General features: G+C 45.0%; 1 protein-coding gene across 3 annotated transcripts in view; it reads right to left on the bottom strand.

Annotated features, from left to right (window-relative positions):
- DPY19L4 (dpy-19 like 4) overlaps positions 1-21,569 on the bottom strand; it is a 617,659-nt gene that overhangs the window by 405,712 nt on the left and 190,378 nt on the right. The gene's annotated exons all lie outside the window — the stretch shown is intronic.

Genomic DNA, 21,569 nt, shown 5'->3' with positions numbered 1-21,569 from the left:
AGGTCTGGTAACTTACCCTCTATTTCTTAAAGCAGGGTTAGAATATATACATTATGCAAAGGATTTTAACCTTTTAAATTACATATATCTAACTACCCAGGGGCAGTTGCCGAGATATATATATATCTATATCTATATCTATATATATATAAATATATATATATATATATCCTATTGCCTTTACCTCTTTCTTTAATGACTTTTTTCAGTTTAATCACATAAATAACCTTGATTTTCACATGATATGGGACACCTTTAAGGCTTCCGCCCGTGATTACCTAATCAGGTTTGTCTCCAGAGAGAAAAAACTCTCTCTACATAAAATTAAAGAGACACTTAATCAAATCAAACAATTGAAGCACTCTTATTACACTTCCAAATCTAAAGACTATTTACAAGAACTCATAAATGCTAATCTTCAGTATAATACATTTTCCAGTCATACTGCAACCTCTTTTTGCCTCAAATCCAGTGCCAAATATACGGTGGTCTAAAAAAACGCAAACTACTAGCAACTTATCTTAAAATACGAAAAGAATAAGAATAAAATTAAATCTATTCTAGAGGCCCACTCCAATCTATTACACAAAGATACAAAATATCCGAAGAATTTGCACAATTTTATAAAAATGTATACACTCCTGAACAAAATCCAACTGATTCTGAAATTAACTTATTTCTGACACATGCAAATCTTTCAACAGACAACTAAGCTTCTCTGTTTTAGAAAATGACATTACCTTAACCTCAAACAGCTTTATCTTCCCTCAAATCTGACAAAGCACCAGGCCTTTATGGATTCATTGTCGAATTTTTCACATGTCTCCAAATTTCTCATCCCTAAACTTTCTTTTCTTATAACCACTTTTCTCTGAAAAGACAAATCCTCTGGCTCTTTCTTAGATGCTTTCATTGGTCTCATTCCAATAGGAGGGCAAAGGCTTACATCAATGCAATAATTATACACCTATTTCCCTTGTCAACATTGACTAAAACATATGCTTCACAGCTATATCTCTTCGTTTAGATTCCCTTTTGCCAAAACTATTCAGTCAAAACAAGCTGGTTTTGTCAAGGGACGTTCTGTATCTGATAATACTCACTACTTTTTTTTTACATTTTCTCCAAATCACACCTCTCAAAACATCCTTTAGCAGCGATTACATTAGATGCTGAGAAGGGCTTTGATTGCGTAATTTGGTCCTTTATAACTCATACCTTAAAATGGTTCAGTTTTGTATCAAAACTAATACCCCTTCTTTACACCTCTCCTCATGCAGCCATTTTCACAAATGGACATACTTCTTCCTACTTTACATTAGGTAGAGGTGTAAGTCAAGGATGCCCTCTTTCACCTATCCTCTTTAATTAGATACAATCTAGATCTACGTGATTTGACATGGAAAGACCAACGCATTACAACTGCAGCCTATGCAGATGACATTCTTTTATTTATAACCCAACCTCACCTTTCCCTTCCAGCTTTTCTCCAGGAGGCCTCATCTTATTCTCTCATCTCCGATTACAAATTAAATTATGACAAATGCAAAATCTTATCTTAACAAATATACCTACAAACAAGATTTCTCTACTACGAACTTCTCCTAGAACACAACCAAACTCAAATACGGATATGGTTTTCCCACTCACTCAAAACTTCTATCGCTTTTAGTGTAGAACATTGCAAACACAAATTAAGTGCCCTGGTCACTCACTCACATCTTTCCTGGTGGAGTCGCCTTGACACCATTAAAATGATGGTTCCCATTGTCCTCTACACTATTTCTAATATTCCCCTTTCTATTCCCTTAGAATTCTTTAAGCAAATTAACTTCATACTCACAAATCTTGCATCTCTCTCCTAAAACTAAAGCGCTCTAAATCAGATGGTGACCTTAATTTACCAGTCTTTAAAAAATACCACTCTGCTTTCATCGTGAAACAATCTGTTCACTTGATTTCACCCTCAGTTAACAATCTCCATTATGTTTACAACTGGAAAAGTCTTTCCTCTCTCCTTTTTCTCTCCATGAATATTTGGCTTTTTCCAGGAAACTCAATCTCCTCACTCATTTTCAAATATCAATGCATCTTCTAAAACCCCTACTGCCTTCTGATCTTATTGATAATTTCTACTTCTCCTCAGTTCTACCATTTGGCACAATACATCAGTTTTACATAATAAAGCCTTTTATTGGAAAGCCTGAGGAAAGTTTGGATTAATCTGGATTGATCAACTCTATCAATGATTCTTTTCTGACTTTCTCTCAAGCCCAATCTCTTTATAATCTTCCGCCCTCTTGTCAACATAAATTGCTTCTCTTGCAATCCAATAGATTGCCTGCCCTTAATAAATGCAAATCCTGCCCGTTACAAACCCATATGCCACATTCTACCTTAGCCACTCTTACACACTAATCCTAAAGTTTCTACCATTCTACATCAATCCTCTGCTCATAGGCTTAAGTCAGACACAGAATTTACATGGGGAAGTGATGCGGGAACTACTTGGCCTATTTCTGTTTGGAGTCGAATTTAGACAAAATTATGGTCCACATCCTGCGCTACAAGCACAACACAGATATTATTTTACATCTATAACAGACTCTTCCCAACCACTCTTTACCATATATACCCGAAACTTCATGATAACTGTCGGTCGTGTCACAACAGGCAGATTTACATAAATTGCTCTTCACTTGCTTCCTTGTACATACTTTCTGGACACAGATTTGGAATGAAATTAACACTGTATTTCATACTGCAATACCCTTCTCTAATATTACCATCTTCCTAGCAAAAAGAACAATTGATGGACGGAATGCTGAATGAATCAAACATTATCCAATCACGAGATGTGGGTTAAATACATTGTTCTTTCGCTCACTATGCCACCCCAGTTTGGACCCACCCATATGCAAATCAGTCTTGACCCTGCTCCTCATGGGAACACTCCAGCCCCAACTGTCAAGCCGGGAGCTCGTTGGACCGGAAACAAGCATCATGGGACCAGTTTCGGGGTTAATCACCCCTCATCACCTAGGCTAGCTTGAATCCAGTGGCACAGTGAGTAAGGGACCCATGTGATCCCCGAAACCGGTCCCAGGATGCTTGTAACCGGTCCAGGGAGGACTTGGCCTGACATTGCGGGCTGGACTGTTCCCATGGGGAGCGGGGTCAAGACCCATTTGCATATGTCTGGATCTAAACTGAAATGGCATGGTGTGCAAAAAACGATGGATTTAGGCCGATATAGCTGTACTGGGGGGTGAATGTCTGACATTGTTCAGCATTCCGTCCATCAATTGTTCTTTTTACATTAGATGGAGAAGAGGAAATTAACTAGTCGATGCAAGAAAACACCTTAATACCTCAAAAAATTCAAATATCCACAAATAGAGCCATACATTTTGTGAAGACTCTGGGTGCTGAAGAACAGTCAAGTGGAAGAGCCCACAACTGGAAATGCTGGCTGGCTGCAGAAAACCTCAGAAACTGCTGGTGGAGAGGAAATACTGTGACTTGCAAATGCACATCCAACATGTCCAAGGATGCCAGTATCTGCCCCCTTTGTCAACCCAGGATAGATACACTGAAATGTGACCATCTTGAATGCGCGAGGAACCAGGAAACAATTCAATACGTTTAAGTTCAGCATTGGATGATAGGCTTTGACACCTTTTGCTCCAGTAATAGTATGGAATAAACTCAGTGCCCCTGCTCCAACTGAGAAACAGGAAGAATCGCTTTCTTGCTGAGAAGTTGCTGATTGCCGTTCAAAAGAGCCTGATGGCATACTAGCTCACTTGGTTGGGGAGTGCTTTTGGAAAGACTATTGTAAGGTTTATGAAAATTCCAAACGAGATACCCATCGAAGACTACCTCAATCACCAAGGCATTCGAGATGTCCTGCCTCCATTCGGTCTGAAATTCCACACCATTCCCCACCACCACTAGAGGAGACCCATGACAGCCATACCTTGAGAGGCTGAGGGTTGGGAGCAGTGGGGGAGGGCTTGAACTGGGATTTGTTGAGATTTCATGTCGCCTGCTGTGCCCTCTACCTCAAAAGGGCTGGGAAGTACATCTCAGATGTCCGGGTGGGAATGCCTTTTTATAGGTAAAACGTCTGCCCCTGGGAATGGGACGAGCTTAAGCCAGCAATTATTTACTCTCCACAGACTTCTTAATCCTCTCTTCTAACTGCTGCCCGAAGAGCTTGGAACCATCAAAAGGCAGCATCTTTTTGTATGAGGAGGAGACCTGGGGTTGGGCTATTCAAAAGTCAAACGGACTCTGAAGCCTGAGAGCCTTTGGACATTTTTTACATGGTAGACTGTTAACTCCAATTTTGTTATAAAGTTGTGATGGGGTTGCTACATGAATCAGTCATTAGGTCCGTTCTGGGTAACAAACTTAGTGACAGGATTAACATTTGGATAAGGGAATTGGGATTACACAAAAACACGTTTCTGCCTTCAGAATTAAAAAAGGCTACTCCAAGGAACATGGCAGGAGGCCAGCCATGGAGGCTTGCTGATTATGAGACCCTTTGAGTCACTGCCCTGCAGAGCCACCTTCATGGTCCGGACTCATGCTGATAAGGTATGAATACCAGTAAGGAACTGCTGAGCTAGTGGGGAACTGGGAGATTGTCCGCCCACAGAATCTAAAGCAAGAAGCACTTCAGACAGTGCAGCAGCCCTGGTGACTTCTTCGGATTTGCTTGATGAGATGGTGCTGACAGGGCTCCTAATATGACAATACTGGAGCACCTTAAGTAGATCAGAGTCCACATGAGCAAGGAGGTTCTCTGAGGTTACACTGGGGCTGCTCTCTACTAGGAGAAGCAGAGGCCTGGTGCCCCGTATTCACCCCTGAACGGGGTCCAGTGTCTTTTCCCCATGCGGCAGGTGGAGGAGGAGGCTGTTATGGTTGAAAACTGGATTGAGAACCTAAAGGGTAAAAAGAGGGAGGAGCTGGGTAAGCGCACAGAAAATATTCTGGAGCTCAAATTGACTAAGTCAGAAACTGTGCCATCTCCCCTAGCACATGAAAATGGCCATTAGTGCGGTGGGCCAGAACATATTCCACTGGCCAGTACTCTCTGGGGTACATGCAGTAGAATTCCGAGGGGGCAAGTCGGTGCATAGCATCAGCTGCAGTCCAGTATGGATAATTAAGGGCTACTGAACATGGCCTTGGACGAGTAAGCTGGTGACCCCAGCGCGCTTTGGAGTAAAATGTATGAAGCCCTCTAATACAGTAACCTGACAGAAAATGCGCCTTGGCAAATGGGAAAGAAGCTCACAAAAGTCAATATCCATTGGCAAAAAAGGTCTGTTAATCTTATTTTGCTATCTCAAATAAACTAACAGTGACAAGAAGGGCAATTGCCATGTCATGAATTTAATTCTTACAGCTGATCATAATGAAAGTGTCAAATTACAATCTAAGCTATTGTAAAGCAAAGCCGGACAATGTTCTTATTTCGATGCTTCAACCTGCCACCAGTATTTGGGCCACAACTGCATGTCTGTTCATTTCTACCTGCTTGTTCACCATTCAGCAGCCATCTTCTGAGTGTGAGAGTCATGTTCTCCAGATATATAGGAAGGCTCTAGAATTAATACAAAAGGTTTTGTTCTACCTTCTCTTGACCAGTCCATTACTTCATTTTAATCTCAGCTCAGAAAACTCAGTTTTGAGCAAATTACTCGAGCTACAGATATGATGATTTTTAAATCCCTTAGCGAGTGAAAAAAGTAGATCATGAGGAAACGTCAACCTCTACATGCTGCTTTTAAAGATTTTTGTTTTCCTTTGATAATGTAGCGGCCCTAGATTGTGGTTAAAACTAAAGAACAGGGATGGGGCGTGGCCTGACGGCGGCACATGGGTTGGCGTCAGACTGGATTACCTATTCACACAAGTGGGTGGCATGAACTCCTTCCATAGTGGGTGTCATAAGGCAAGGGGCATCTCGGACCATTCTCCGGTGGAGGTGCAGCTGCAGGGCCCTGGGAGGGACTGGAGTGCTCCCCCTAGGCTGGACACCTTTCTGTTTAAAGACCAGGAGTTTCAGACGCAGTTTAGGGAGCGTGTAGACCAATACTTTATAGACAACGTCGGCTCAGTTCGATCGCTGTCGGGCGATCAACGGGCTCCAGGCAGAAACCAGCTCCTCAGAAGTGTAGACAGTGACCCCCTCTGTTCCCACGACACCACACACCCTGTGGTATGTAAACCCACACAGGGCAAGCGGGGACGCCAGAAAAGAGAGAGACCTAAAAACCCTTAGGTCTCCTAGTTTTGAAGACAGGGTATACAACAGTAGTATCCGTATAGGCAGTCGCAGTCTGCAGGGGAGAGAAAAGAAACAAACATACAACAGATTATTTAGATTTCTACCAAGAGGGGACAATGAAGAGCTAACCTAGGTTTGTCTGTACTGAGTGTGTTGCAAGGCTCTTACCTGCCCAACGTTTGTTTTGCACCCAAAAGGTATCCACAAAGTAAAGATAATAATACGAACCAAAAATGGAGGGTAGATACTTAGGTCTCTCTTGTCAAAAGAAAGATTCCACGAAAGAAAAAGAAAGTACCAAACACAGTCTCGAGCACTTCCTGATTTGACAAGTTCAAAAGATAAATGTATAGCCGGTTAGTGATTCTTCTCACCGCTCCAGCAAGGCAAACAAAACAAAGTTCACTCCAGAAGATCCGTTCCCAAGCGATTCTCACCAAAGACCAGCAGCCGGATAATTACCCTCGAGATCCTTTGAGAAAAATAATGGAAAAGAAAACTCCATCGACCATTGAAGTGTCAGGATACCGACACGCCGAGAAATCACTGCAGTTCACCACAGTATCCGGAAAAAAGGGAGCAGGGATACAGCGAGGATACACAGGGCAAGGTAATGTCCAGGAACGCCACACCTGAGGTCCGCTAGCAAAGGGAAAGGAAGGGCGGTTCCGATTTCGGTGTTTAATGCGGCGAGGGGTTCTTGCACAAAGCCGCTCGGTGAGAGGAAGTCAGAAAAGGGCTCAAGAGCCAGCGCGGCCGCGCGAGGCTCTGGAGCTGCGATGAGGGAAAACACGAACCAGTTCACAGGAGTAAGGAATGTATCGGAGATACTAGGGCCAGGACCCAGGCAGGAATCCACATTAGAAAACCAAGCACCGCTGATAGGAGGAAGGAGGCATAAGAACCACCATTCGGCATCTGATTGGTGCGCGAGGCGCATGGTCTTCTGCAAAACGCCTCAAGGCATTCTGGGACTTGTAGTCCTTGTTAGGCAAAATTCCCCGTACAACACACTCAGAACATGCCCTAAGAGCTCCGAGTCCTAACAATCGCAAAGCATAGTGTGGGAGGCCTACAAGACTGTAGTCAGGGGATTTGTGCAAGTGGAGGTGGGTAAACGGAGGAAGGAGAAAAGTGCCCAGATAGATAGGCTGGAATTGGAGTTTCAGGACTTAGAGAAAGAAAGAGAGAAAACGCAAGAGCAACAGCAGGATAGACGACAAACTCTGCCTCCTGGAAAAAGAAATGTGTGATGTGCAATGTGATCAGGCAAGATCACGAGCTCTGGCTACCCAGAGGCGTGTGTATGATCTGGGGGACAAGGCCAACAAGATGATAGCCTGGCTGGAGAGGAGGGATAGGGATCGTAATTGGGTCCCGGGGATTCGGACACAGACGGGGGCGGTGCGGACCACGAGTGTGGACATAGCGGAAGAGTTCGCTTGTTATTATGAATCAGTCTATCGGTCCTAAACTCAGCGGAGTAAAAGAGAATGTGAGGACTTCTTGGCCCCCCTGCAGCTACCACGTTGGAGCCAGCAGATAGGGACATTTTGGACTCCAACATTCGTGTCAGAGATAGAACATGCCATGGGTGACTTGCAGGCGGGGAAGGAGCCGGGACCCAACGGCTTCTCGGCGGAAGCGTTTAGGTGCGTCTCCGGTTGCATCGCACCCCATATGCTGGAAATGTACAAGGAGGCTCAACAGGTGGGGTGGCTAGATCAGCCACGATTGTGGTGATTCATAAATCCGGTAAGCCGCCAGACAGGTGCAGTTCTTACAGGCCAATATCACTCCTAAACTTCGAAACTAAAGTTCTGGGCAAGATTTTAGCCACCAGACTGGGAGCGGTAGTACAATCTCTGATACACCCGGACCAGTCGGGTTTTATGCCACACAGAAGCACGCGTCTTAATTTGAGGCGTCTGTATGGGGTGATACGACCGGACACACCAGCGGCCCTGCTCTCGCTAGACGCTTAAATGGCTTTCAACAGCATGGAATGGCACTACATCTATGCAGTCTTGGCAAAGATGGGGTTTGGAGACAAATTTCGAGCATGGGTGAAACTGCTATACTCCGACCCACTGGCGAGAGTTAGTGTTAACGGTGCATTGTCTAGGGAGTTTCAACTAGGACGAGGCAGGGCTGCCCCCTCTCTCCGACCCTGTTCACCTTAGCGCTGGAACCATTAGCGACGTGGGTGCGGGAGGACCCCCGAGTGTGGGGTATAGACTTGGGGGAGGCTGGGAGGAGCGCATTTCATTATATGCCGATGATGTCCTTCTGTACGTTCAAAGACCAGAGGCTTCCATACACAGACTGTAGGAGATGCTCCATAGGTTTGGTACCTTTTCAGGATACCGCATCAACTGGGATAAATCTCTAGGTCATGTGTTGGCGGGCCGGCGCCGTGCCTCACCCATGAGGGCGGAGGATTGGTGTGGAAAGAGGTCTTTCGCTACCTGGGGATCTGGATAGCGAAGACTGATTCGGAGTACATGCGTTTGAATGTCTCGACTCAACTGGAGCGCCTACGCGGCGACGTCGAGCACCGGAGGACTCTTCCTCTGTCCCTAATGGGGCGAGTGGTCCTATTTAAAATGATGGCCCTCACCCATGTGCTCTATGTGCTACAGAGCGCACCGTTCATGGTACCGGAGCAATTCTTTCGTACGATAGAGTCGGAGCAGCGCTCTTTGCTATGGAGTGGGGGCTGCCCGAGGATCGCTCTTAAGAAACTACAGAGGGGAATGTACGAAGGAGGGCTCGCAGTCCCAGATGTCCGGCTGTATTACTGGGCGACCCAGCTGGTCAATGTTAACGGCTGGGTATTTGCTCCTTTGGAGGAGCCAGCGTACCAAGTGGACCGCATGGTCTTCGGGGCTGGCACCTATCTTGCAGACCTCTACAACAGAGGCAGATGCAATAGGTCTCTTCCGCCTCAGACGGCTGCAGTGGTGGGGTTTGGAAATGTGCAACGAAGTTGTTGGGGTGGGGGGCGAAACTCACAGCTCAGACCCCATTGTGGGCCGGGAACTTTCTTCCGGCGGTGGCAAAGTTAAAAGACCTCCATGCATGGAGTCTTATAGGCATTGATAAGACTAGGGGACCTCTGGAGAAGGGGGACGTGGTGGACTTTGCCTCCCTACAGGCGGAATTCCAAATGAGGAGAGGGGAGTTCCTACACTATCAGCAGCTTCGGCACGTCATTCATGAACATCTGCCGGCCGGGGAACAAATCCCGGAATATGCCCCACTGGAGGACAGACTGTTAATGGACCCAATGGTAGGCAAGGCAATCTCCCTGACGTACAAAAACGTATTAACAACCTGACTGATCCCCTGGGGCCCATGAGGGAGAAATGGGAATCGGACGTAGGGTTATTGGACGACGACGACTGGAGGGAGGCACTGCAAGGTCCGCGAGAGGTGGCAATACGAGCTAGGTTTCCGCTCATCCAGCTCCGTATTCTACATCGCTCATACACCCCACGCACGACGCAGTATAGAATAGGCTATGTGGACTCGAAATTCTGCCTGAGGGGTTGTGGGGAGGAGGGCACGTTTTTCCATATATTGTGGGATTGCACCAAGATCAGGGCCTATTGGTCTAGATTATCGGATATCATGGAGGAGGTAGTGGGGTCGGAGGTCCACTTGGAAGCTCAATGGCACATCTTAGGGGTTACGAACGATATCACATGACCAAAAGGAGACAGGATCTGGTTAGCACTAGCTAGTATGGTTGCAAAACGGATCAGAGCGAGATTATGGGGGTGTGAGTTGGTGCCAACAGTGGAGGTCTGGGAGAGGGACCTGGATTGGTGCCAAAGGGCCGAAAGAGTCATTTATAAAAGTAGAGGGTGCCCTAAAAAGTGGGAGAAAGTGTGGGCGGCATGGAGGCAATATAGAGGGGAGTTGGTAGACACCCAGGACATGTCAGAGTCTGATTAGCGGCGGGAAAACATCTGCTTGCTGTCCCATTCCCTGAGAAGGACGGGAGGTGGGTGGGCCGTGTGGAAGGGGTGGGGGCGGGAGTGGTGGCGGTGGCGGTGCCGTAACTGTGCCAGCCGGAATGGCCGACGATTAAAGTATTACAGTGATGGTGAACAGCGGGTTCACTGCCAGCGCTGGGATGTTTGCTTGGGGTTTGATCTTTCTATGCAAGCTGAATTGTGGATGTGTAAAAATATGTGGCATTGTTTTTTCTGTACCGTTATCCTACTGCTACTGACTAATGTGCGAATGTATGGAGCCTGTTTAATACAATAAAAATATTTTAAAAGAAATAAAGAAGGAAAGAAATAAAGAACAGAACATTCCATCTAGTTCTTAGAAAATCATTAACAGAATTACATACGGACACGTGGATTTAGATATAACTAAGCTCACAGAATGGTCATGCATGTACAAAATGGTTTAAAGCAGGACTGTATCCATACTTCCTGCTAATTGTGTTACATACAGTCAATTTATCAAACTATTTTACACAGGCGAGTTCCTTTTCTCCAATTATTTAGAAATCATTTTATACATGTAATATTTTTCAAATATGCTACCCTTAAACTAGCCGCAATACTAATTTGATGCTTAAATATCAAACTCCACCAATGTTAAAAATTTCATTTCATTACTTTTAATGTCCTGTTAACTGAGTTTTAACGATAATAAACAACACCAAAGTAAATAGAGGAGTGATATTTATTGAATTACTTTCATGTGTTAATTTGATAAAGCAGTGGTGGTCAATGCAAAGACAGAGGAAGCCATTTATCACTGAAGAGGCACTGAAGTTCATATTGTCAGGAGAAATAATATTGGAGATGTGTGGGAAGCTCCCAGTATGAAGAGTAACATATAGTTCTTTTGGGAAAACGGGGCAGATGGATAACTTCAAGGCTTTGACCAAGGCATAAACATACAGTCCAATTGAGTGCTTCAGTCACCTTCAGTTTCCAAGAGCTCTGGATCCTGCTAAATTCTTGGTCTCAAACCCAATCAACAGTAGTCTCAGATGAGGGCCTTTTATAGTGCAGTCTCTGCCTAGGCCTGCTGAAGAAGCAGTGGACGATGTAGCGGACGTTCTCTTGTTTTTGTATCATCAAAAGAAACCAGAGTCTAACTAAACAAGTATCGGAGGAATAGAAGGCTTACAGAAAGACAGACTACAAATGAGCAGGGTCCAACATTGCAATTAGGCAAGCTGGGCTCAGTTCTCCTCCAGAAAAGATTTGATGGCTATTAATAGCCTGTCCATGATGCTTAAGGAGAGAAATAGATCTTCCTTTGAAAGTACTATGGCAGCAAATGCAGAGGAGGAACAAATTAGCGGAAACTGCAGGTACTTAGTAGGATATGGAACCTAAACAGACATACTGTAATCTTATCCCAATCTGTGATGAAGGCAAAACATTAATTGTGATGCCAATGAGAAGAACTAGAATCTCATTCCAGAAGCTTTTTGTCACTTAGTCAAACAGGACAAAAGGAGACTTGGACTACCCTGTACAGCAAATAAGGAGTACTAAAAAGTAAAGGAAGAATCTGAGTGTCATAACAGTACCTGTTGTTGAAAAAGCTCCCTTGATTATTATTGTGGACGGTTATAAAATCACAGGTCATCTCTCTATTCTATGTGCTGGAAAACTGTAAAACAGATTGGTTGGAACTGCTATATTTTTTGGCCTCTTATTGCATTTATCATGAAAGAGCTAGGTCTCAATCTGAGCTAAAGAAACAGTTGGTACACAACTCTGTGTTACCTTGGGTCCTTTTGTGTATTCTGAGAATCACATTTAGTAGGATTACTAATGACATGTGGATTCAAACACTGCAGAGAACCACAATACTCGCCAAGAAATGGATACAGTGGATACAAAAGGGAAATTCTATGGCTGAAGCACAACCAACCCCAGAGCATCTGGCAATTTAATGGAATCATCACACCCATATTCGCACCATAGAAGCAGATCAAGGTTGTATTGGCAAAGTGCTAGCTGTGGGCTGTAGTATTTGCCTATTTCGAGGAATGCCTCTGCCTTCCCCTCGTCCACGGGCCACAATGACCTAACAGGCTAGGCCAGTTATAAGGGTCCCGCATGAGCAGGTGGACTTTAGGCACCTTGAGTGCTTTGCCTCGGGCGAGGCAAAAGGGCACAGGCGCTGTGGCCATGACTGGATTATTTTTAACTCTGTCCCCATGGTGCGGGCCGCGATTAGCAGCAGTGTTCTTGGCCCTTTCCCTGCTAGGCTCTCACATTCGGCCTAACGGGTGGGGGTTAAGGGAAGGAGTAGGCGAAGGGGGTTATGCAGAAGCCTTGTTTCTAGGCCAGGCTAGGTCAGGTTTTGGCCATTGGGTCATCTTAAACCTCGGACCATCAGCAGTGTTTTTCTATTCATCCCCTCCCAGCACACTCTCACTGGAAGGTTGGGTGTTCCTGTGCCCAACTGGCCAGTAGGCCTTCTTTCCCATCAGCTACTGTGTGGCCAGCTAGGCCGAGTGGCAGTGTCCTTCCCCTGAACCCTTCCCTGCACAGCTGTATGTCATATTCAGTCAATGGTGGCGGTGGGTGCATTGCACAGCAATCTTGCCGGAAGGCCAGGTCAGCTGTTGTGGCCATTTTCACCTTGGCCTGGCCAGTCCACATATAATTAAATTAAATATGACCTTGTTAGGTCTCGCCTAGACAGCCACATGTGCTGTCTCTCCAAAAACGTTTGTTTTCATTAAGTCGGCTTAGAGACCACCCATTGCATACTATTGGTTGGCTCCACTGTCACTCTCATTTGCTTGTTTATTACTGGTCAGCTGCCAGAGGCTTCCTTCCTCTTTGTCTGTGTCCCTCACCTGGAGCATGGATGCTTTATTTGTATCCAACTTCTGCTCATTTTATTAGGCACTACTTTTTGTTTGCATTTAAGCACTCTACCAGAGTGCATCTTTGTAGTGCATCCTTGTGTGCTTCTCTTGCCTACTTTGTCTGTGTTGTTGCTTGCCCCATTTGCCCTCAGTTCTTCCCTATGTTGTTGCTTGCCCGCACACGCCCTCCCTCCCACGTGGTGTTGTTAGCCCATATCGGTCCTAATAGTGTTGTAGCTAGCCCCAACCCGCCCTGCCTCATCCATGTTGTTGCTTTCCCCACCTGCCCTCCTTTGGCTGTGTTGTTGCTTGTTCCACCCACTCTCGCTCGCCTGTGTTGTTGCCTGAATCATCTGTGTTGTTGCTTATCCCCACAGCGCATGTAGTTGCTTTCCTCGCCACTTGCCAAAATACGAAAATTGCTATGACAGGGACAACACTGGCCATGTCATTCCATTCCACCAAATAACATTCACGGCCCATGTTGCCTCCCTCCACCCTTCGTGTTGCCTTCCAGACATCAATAAATAATTGTGTTCATATTTTTCAGTGACGGAATTCCAAGCTTGTAACAGGGATCCTACTGGGCGATTTTGTGGTTTTCCTTTTCCTCAGCAGAAATGGACATTCAAACTTCTTGCCTGATGTCCATATGCAAGACCAAATTGCTCACTCGCTACCTGCAGGGGTGGGAAAACAGCAGGTGCATAGGATGTTTTCTAAAGGCTCTGACCACTCCTCCTTTATCAGCCAGTCAGTGAGGTAGTAGAATTCCTTCCAGCCTTCTAATTTCCACACCCACATTAACCAGGTGAGAGATATAAAATTGTCTGGTCAGCAACCTACATCAGACCATTTCAAGCTGGACTCTACAGTGCCCACCACCAGTAGGTTCTTATCTAGAGGTCGCAGCAGGACTATAAAGTAAAGCGCTACCTAGTCCACAAGCAACCAAGAGACCTGCTTCAACAGGCTGATGCTTCAGTTCTCTTCTTCACTGCTTTAAGTCCTAGCCAGGAGTAAGGTTTCCAGGCGTAGGCTTTCAGTGACCTTATCTAACTCCTGAGGCCTAGGTAGAAGACAAGCCTCAACCCTCCCATCCATAACTACAGGGTTCTCACCAAGCCTCTTCTTTTCTGTAACTATCCCAAGCCTGAGGCTTCACGGGGTCCGACCACCGACTCCAGAGGACCATCTGATCCTCTCTGAACCTGAACTCACCCGACCCCCCCTCCTCCCACACACAACCAGGACTCACAGACATAGGCTGCCACCAACTCAGACGGAGTAAATCCGTGTTCAATGGCCCATCTAGTGCTCAGCTTTTACAGTTCAACCACATCCAGAAAAGCCTGCACTAATCTGACATTTTCAACAGATTGGAAAAAGAGAGCTCTGTTATCATGGGAAATAAATGTGGATGGCCATTTGTTTGATCATAGAAACCTTTCTGAAATCATCTTTCTCCTATCTAAGCATGAGTAACCTCCTAAATAACGTGTAGAGTCTCACTTCCAAAGGAAAACAGAAAGGTGGTTGTTGTGTCCCTGTGACCTTCATGTCAAAGACCACTACTGGTTATGTAATACTGCAAATTTCGAAACCAATAGAAACTCATTACTAAAGGAATACAGGAAGCAGGTATGTACTAAATCCAGGTAAAAATCACCTTAAGATCTAACGTTTACTGGCCAGTGTCCAGTATCATATGGTCCGTCATAGACAACGTTTATGAACGCCTGTTAGCACTTTCAGTAGAAAAAAAAGATTGTTCAAATGGGTGCAAACTACTATCCAACAAAATAGTCTTGTCTTAATTATGTACACTGGGAATTCAACAGACTGTCTTCTAACATTCCAGGCATTGTACAAACGAATAAGCACTTGGCTGAGCAAAAATTCCCCAGGTCACATGCAGGGTTGATGCTAGGCAAGTGTTACAGCCTTTACTTGTTGATGCAACATGTGCATCTATTACGTCCATCTTGCTCTTTGGACTGCTATTCTTGTATGCTGTCTTTCTTCGTGAGTTGTACAAAAGGAACAATGTGTGGCATGACTGCTGAACAGCTCAGATCATAGGAGAAACAACAAGTTGGTGGGCTAATGATGCTGCTTCACAAAAGATTTTGATTCATTAAAGAACTCTGCCAATGTTAGGTGCATTATTTTGATCAAAGTCCTGCATAATAATTCCTTTGACATTCTTAGTTTTGACCCAAAAACACCAGACCCAATTCCTAAAATATGCAGATAGTTTTTGAAAATGTCACACAATCCTAACAGCCAAGTTGTGTCTCCTCATTTTTGCTCCAACCACATCACTGTACACAAATATCCAGACAAGTGGAATAGATACTCTGCAGGTAAAGAAAATGGCGTAAGACCTTATAAAACTCCTTGCCACAGACTGCCCGCAGTTTGCATGCTGTGTACTCTGCTGCAATGAAATTTGAAGACTGGGCAAACAAAGGCTAAGAAAAATCATGGAGTAGAAATGTCACTTTTCAAAGCATTGCGTGCCATAGAAAATGCTTAGGATGAGCACAAGAACAAGCCTATCACCTTGGTTAAACATAGATTTCATACTGGGTTGCATAATGTAGTAATGGAGATAGTTACTCAAAGTCTGGCGAAACCATTTCAAGACCCACTTAACTCCGCTGGCAGATAAGAGCACGAATGCACCCAAATAATTTAAGTCAGAGTCTTCTAAAGAATGCGTTTGAGAAACTCTGCTTCTTGCTAAAAAACTTACATACATAGCTTTGTAACTTTGTAGACCATGCAGGAAGAAATTCAAGATTTTGCTGGCAAATGGACACATTTTAAAAAGGTCATTTCCAGGACACAACTTATCAGAGTAAAGCAGACCCAATACTGCAAGTAGAACAATTTGACGAAGAATCTGATGCTGGACCTACAAAGTGCAATACTTGTGTTGACTGTGCTGTTGGTTGTTACTCTATCCTGAAAAAAGGACCTCCTTTTAGGCAGTGCTTGCCAGCATTCGTATTTGGCATACAAATAGGTTTGACCTTTTCCTGAACACAAGTAGCCTGTGGGAGAAGTTCTTATAAACCAGAGTTTGAAAGCCCACCTAGGAATTGGCCAGGAAATCCTCGAATTCTTTATGTTTTATACTTGTGTCGGTTGAACGAAATGTGCTTTCACAGTCTAAAAACAATTGCATTGTAAACATGGTTACAATAAAAGTGTATTGCTGCAGGATTATTCCACAGTCCAGATTTAAAGGAAGGAGCAGATGTGAGCAAAACTGTTTTTTGACATATAGATATCAACTACTGGCCATGGGCAAGTTTTCCACTACATTGTACAGAGAATGCTTTTCTGATTTCTTTCAATCACAGACTGCTTTTTCCTCCATTGCGAATTCAAAGAATAATCACAAGAAAAATTGATAAGAGACGCAACAAGGATTTCACAGCTGCTCTTCTTATCAAATATCACACTGCCCTTTGGAAAAAAAACCCTGAGAAGAGTTGGATGAAACACTACAGATTTTCCGGTAAAAAACCCACATATGTGGCAATAATCTGATTTTATCTATATTGCAGTGTTACACTCTCTAGAGCCCTCTCTCTAATAAATATTTGAAAGAGAACTATTTACAAGAATGTCAGAGCAGGTAATGTATATTTTCTCTAGTCCTGAACAGATAGCCTAGGGAGGACTTTTGACAAAACTTGCATACTTTTAGGCAAAGGATAACAAGCATTTGCAATGCAATGGTCTCGGCATCATTAAAGGTAGAGCTATTGGCATTGCTCATGACATTTCTTTTTTTTCTTTAAATCATAAATAAATGGCACTGTCATTTACATTGCCAATACACAGCACTCTGCACTCAACAGCACTCACTACTCTGCACTCACTACTCTGCACTCACTACTCTGCATTCTGCACACTCACTCTGCACTCACTACTTTGCATTCTGCACACTCACTCTGCACTCACTACTCTGCATTCTGCACACTCACTCTGCACACTCACTCTGCACTCACTACCCTGCACTCACTACTCTGCACTCACTACTCTGCACTCACTACTCTGCACTCACTACTCTGCACTCACTACTCTGCACTCACTACTCACTAAACACTACTCTGCACTCACTACTCTGCACTCACTACTCTGCACTCACTACTCACTAAACACTACTCTGCACTCACTACTCTGCACTCACTACTCTGCACTCACTACTCTGCACTCTGCACTCACTACTCTGCACTCACTACTCTGCACTCTGCACTCACTACTCTGCACTCTGCACTCACTACTCTGCACTCTGCACTCTGCACTCACTACTCTGCACTCTGCACTCTGCACTCACTACTCTGCACTCTGCACTCTGCACTCACTACTCTGCACTCTGCACTCTGCACTCACTACTCTGCACTCTGCACTCTGCACTCACTACTCTGCACTCTGCACTCTGCACTCACTACTCTGCACTCTGCACTCTGCACTCACTACTCTGCACTCTGCACTCACTACTCACTACACACTACTCTGCACTCACTACTCTGCACTCTGCACTCACTACTCTGCACTCTGCACTCACTACTCTGCACTCTGCACTCACTACTCTGCACTCTGCACTCACTACTCTGCACTCTGCACTCACTACTCTGCACTCTGCACTCACTACTCTGCACTCTGCACTCACTACTCTGCACTCTGCACTCACTACTCTGCACTCTGCACTCTGCACTCACTACTCTGCACTCTGCACTCTGCACTCACTACTCTGCACTCTGCACTCACTACTCTGCACTCTGCACTCACTACTCTGCACTCTGCACTCACTACTCTGCACTCTGCACTCTGCACTCACTACTCTGCACTCTGCACTCTGCACTCACTACTCTGCACTCTGCACTCTGCACTCACTACTCTGCACTCTGCACTCTGCACTCACTACTCTGCACTCTGCACTCTGCACTCACTACTCTGCACTCTGCACTCACTACTCTGCACTCTGCACTCACTACTCTGCACTCTGCACTCTGCACTCACTACTCTGCACTCTGCACTCACTACTCTGCACTCTGCACTCACTACTCTGCACTCTGCACTCTGCACTCACTACTCTGCACTCTGCACTCTGCACTCACTACTCTGCACTCTGCACTCTGCACTCACTACTCTGCACTCTGCACTCTGCACTCACTACTCTGCACTCTGCACTCACTACTCACTACACACTACTCTGCACTCACTACTCTGCACTCTGCACTCACTACTCTGCACTCTGCACTCACTACTCTGCACTCTGCACTCACTACTCTGCACTCTGCACTCACTACTCTGCACTCTGCACTCACTACTCTGCACTCTGCACTCACTACTCTGCACTCTGCACTCACTACTCTGCACTCTGCACTCTGCACTCACTACTCTGCACTCTGCACTCTGCACTCACTACTCTGCACTCTGCACTCTGCACTCACTACTCTGCACTCTGCACTCACTACTCTGCACTCACTACTCTGCACTCACTACTCTGCACTCACTACTCTGCACTCACTACTCTGCACTCACTACTCTGCACTCACTACTCTGCACTCACTACTCTGCACTCACTACTCTGCACTCACTACTCTGCACTCACTACTCTGCACTCTGCACTCACTACTCTGCACTCTGCACTCACTACTCTGCACTCTGCACTCACTACTCTGCACTCTGCACTCACTACTCTGCACTCTGCACTCACTACTCTGCACTCTGCACTCACTACTCTGCACTCTGCACTCACTACTCTGCACTCTGCACTCACTACTCTGCACTCTGCACTCATTACTCTGCACTCACTACTCTGCACTCACTACTCTGCACTCACTACTCTGCACTCACTACTCTGCACTCACTACTCTGCACTCACTACTCTGCACTCACTACTCTGCACTCACTACTCTGCACTCACTACTCTGCACTCACTACTCTGCACTCACTACTCTGCACTCACTACTCTGCACTCACTATCTGCACTCACTACTCTGCACTCTCTGCACTCACTACTCACTACTCTCTGCACTCACTACTCACTACTCTGCACTCACTACTCACTACTCTGCACTCACTACTCTGCACTCACTACTCACTACTCTGCACTCACTACTCACTACTCTGCACTCACTACTCTGCACTCACTACTCTGCACTCACTACTCTGCACTCACTACTCTGCACTCACTACTCACTACTCTGCACTCACTACTCACTACTCTGCACTCACTACTCACTACTCTGCACTCACTACTCACTACTCTGCACTCATTACTCTGCACTCACTACTCTGCACTCACTAAACACTACTCTGCACTCACTAAACACTACTCTGCACTCATTACTCACTACTCTGCACTCACTACTCTGCACTCACTACTCTGCACTCACTACTCTGCACTCACTACTCTGCACTCACTACTCTGCACTCACTACTCTGCACTCACTACTCTGCACTCACTACTCTGCACTCACTACTCTGCACTCACTACTCTGCACTCACTACTCACTACTCTGCACTCACTTCTCTGAACTCACTACTCACTACTCTGCACTCACTACTCACTACTCTGCACTCACTACTCACTACTCTGCACTCACTACTCACTACTCAGCACTCACTACTCTGCATTCTCCCTTCCGTAGTGTAAATGCCCTTCACGGCCGGATGCAGTATGTAGGTACTCTGATATATTTCTTGGCACCTACGATGTAAGACCGTGTGTTGGATCTAGGAGGACATATATAGCAGTTTTGTTTCACTCATTGCACTAGCACTGTGCTTTTATCCTCTCTTCTCCGTTTGATTAAACACATAAGCCAGCATGTAAACATTTGTATTAATGCTTCGCACGGACTGCATCCACAGGTAAACACTTGCTTTTCATTTTTTGGCTTTCATGCACATGTTATTTTTCAGGGTTTTTTCGGTACGTTATTATTTCACACATCTGATTTAAGCTTTTCGATTTTTAGTGCCCATCACAGCTTTAGCATTCATGTTTAACTTCTTTTTATTCGTTCTGTCCACATTATTTTTACTTCCTTGAAGCATGGCACTGTATGAGCAAGTGTGTGCATGGGCGCTGGTTTGTGTCTGTGTGAATGCACGACAGCAGCTGCCCACAGCGAGCGCGTGCGCGTTTCAAATCGCCCTCCAAGGCAATGCGCGCGGCCAGGAGTGTCTCCTGGGAAGCACACTCGCTAACAATAAGTTCTCGGCGACAACGCGCTTCCGCGCGTTTAGCCGAGACCTAAAAAATGATAATGGACTGAGTTCGCTTTCAGTTTTTTTTTTCTATTTCCTTTGGTGTACAAAAGAAACAATACTTGATTATTATCTGAAATTACATGTGTTTTTCTCTCCCCTAGACCTCTGCCATGTCAATCAGGACACGAGAAAGATCCACAGAAAGTTTAAATCCACCCTAACCATCATAGATAGTCCTGTGAAATATAATAGAGAAAAGCTTCATACTTCAGGGAAAAATCAGGCTTTGTAGTGGCCTAAATAATATGCATTTCGAGGTTTAAAAATATTATTTTCAACAGGTGACATGAAGACATTAATTCTTTTCTTCCTGTATTGTTACAGCACCCTGGTGAAGCAAGACAAGGGAATTTTTCACAGAAATGCCAAAGCCTGTGTTGACAGGACATTCAAGCTCTACAAAAAGACCCTAGCAAAGACCAAAGTTACATACATTCAGGTAAAAGATCACAAATTGTGATTGTTCTAGATTTATTGCTTTTGGATTTTTGCATTGTCTTTTGCAGGCCCTAACTGAATATTGCTGATTATCCATGCACTTACAGGTCTTATTCTCTAGGATATCCCCATTGTAAAGCAGATATATATGGATAAGCAAATTATCTACGGTAAAGCTTTATCTGGTAGAGACATGGTCTAACCACAGATTCCTTACTTATTGAATTCTCCCCAGGCGCCAGACTGGATCCAGAAAACTTTCTCAGCAATACCTCTACGCACCGGTGGAGGGTGCCATGCGACTCCACACTGACGTCGTCTCCAGATATGACGTCAACAGAGTCCCTATAAGCCACCACCAATGTGCTGACGTCAGTTTCTTCTGTGAACACTTCCTCTCCAGAACGCGGAGCCCCCAGAGAAACTGGCCATCGAAACAGTATGCCAAAAAAGATATTTTCTAAAGAAATTGGAAGGCATCTCATTTGGTTATTATTATTATTATTATTATTATCATTATATTGTTTAAAAATCCAATAAGCAACCTGATTGTGTAAGCAGAAGATTGGAAAACAATCAACACCAGTAAAAACCAGGGCCGAAGCACACACAACGAAGAACCGCTGGAAGCAGATCACTAGAGAACTATCAGCACTG

The sequence above is a fragment of the Lissotriton vulgaris genome, chromosome 4_1, assembly GCF_964263255.1.
Source record: "Lissotriton vulgaris chromosome 4_1, aLisVul1.2, whole genome shotgun sequence".
NCBI lineage: Eukaryota > Metazoa > Chordata > Amphibia > Caudata > Salamandridae > Lissotriton > Lissotriton vulgaris.
Note: the sequence above shows the minus strand (reverse complement) of the source record. Positions and strands in the feature narration are given on the sequence as shown.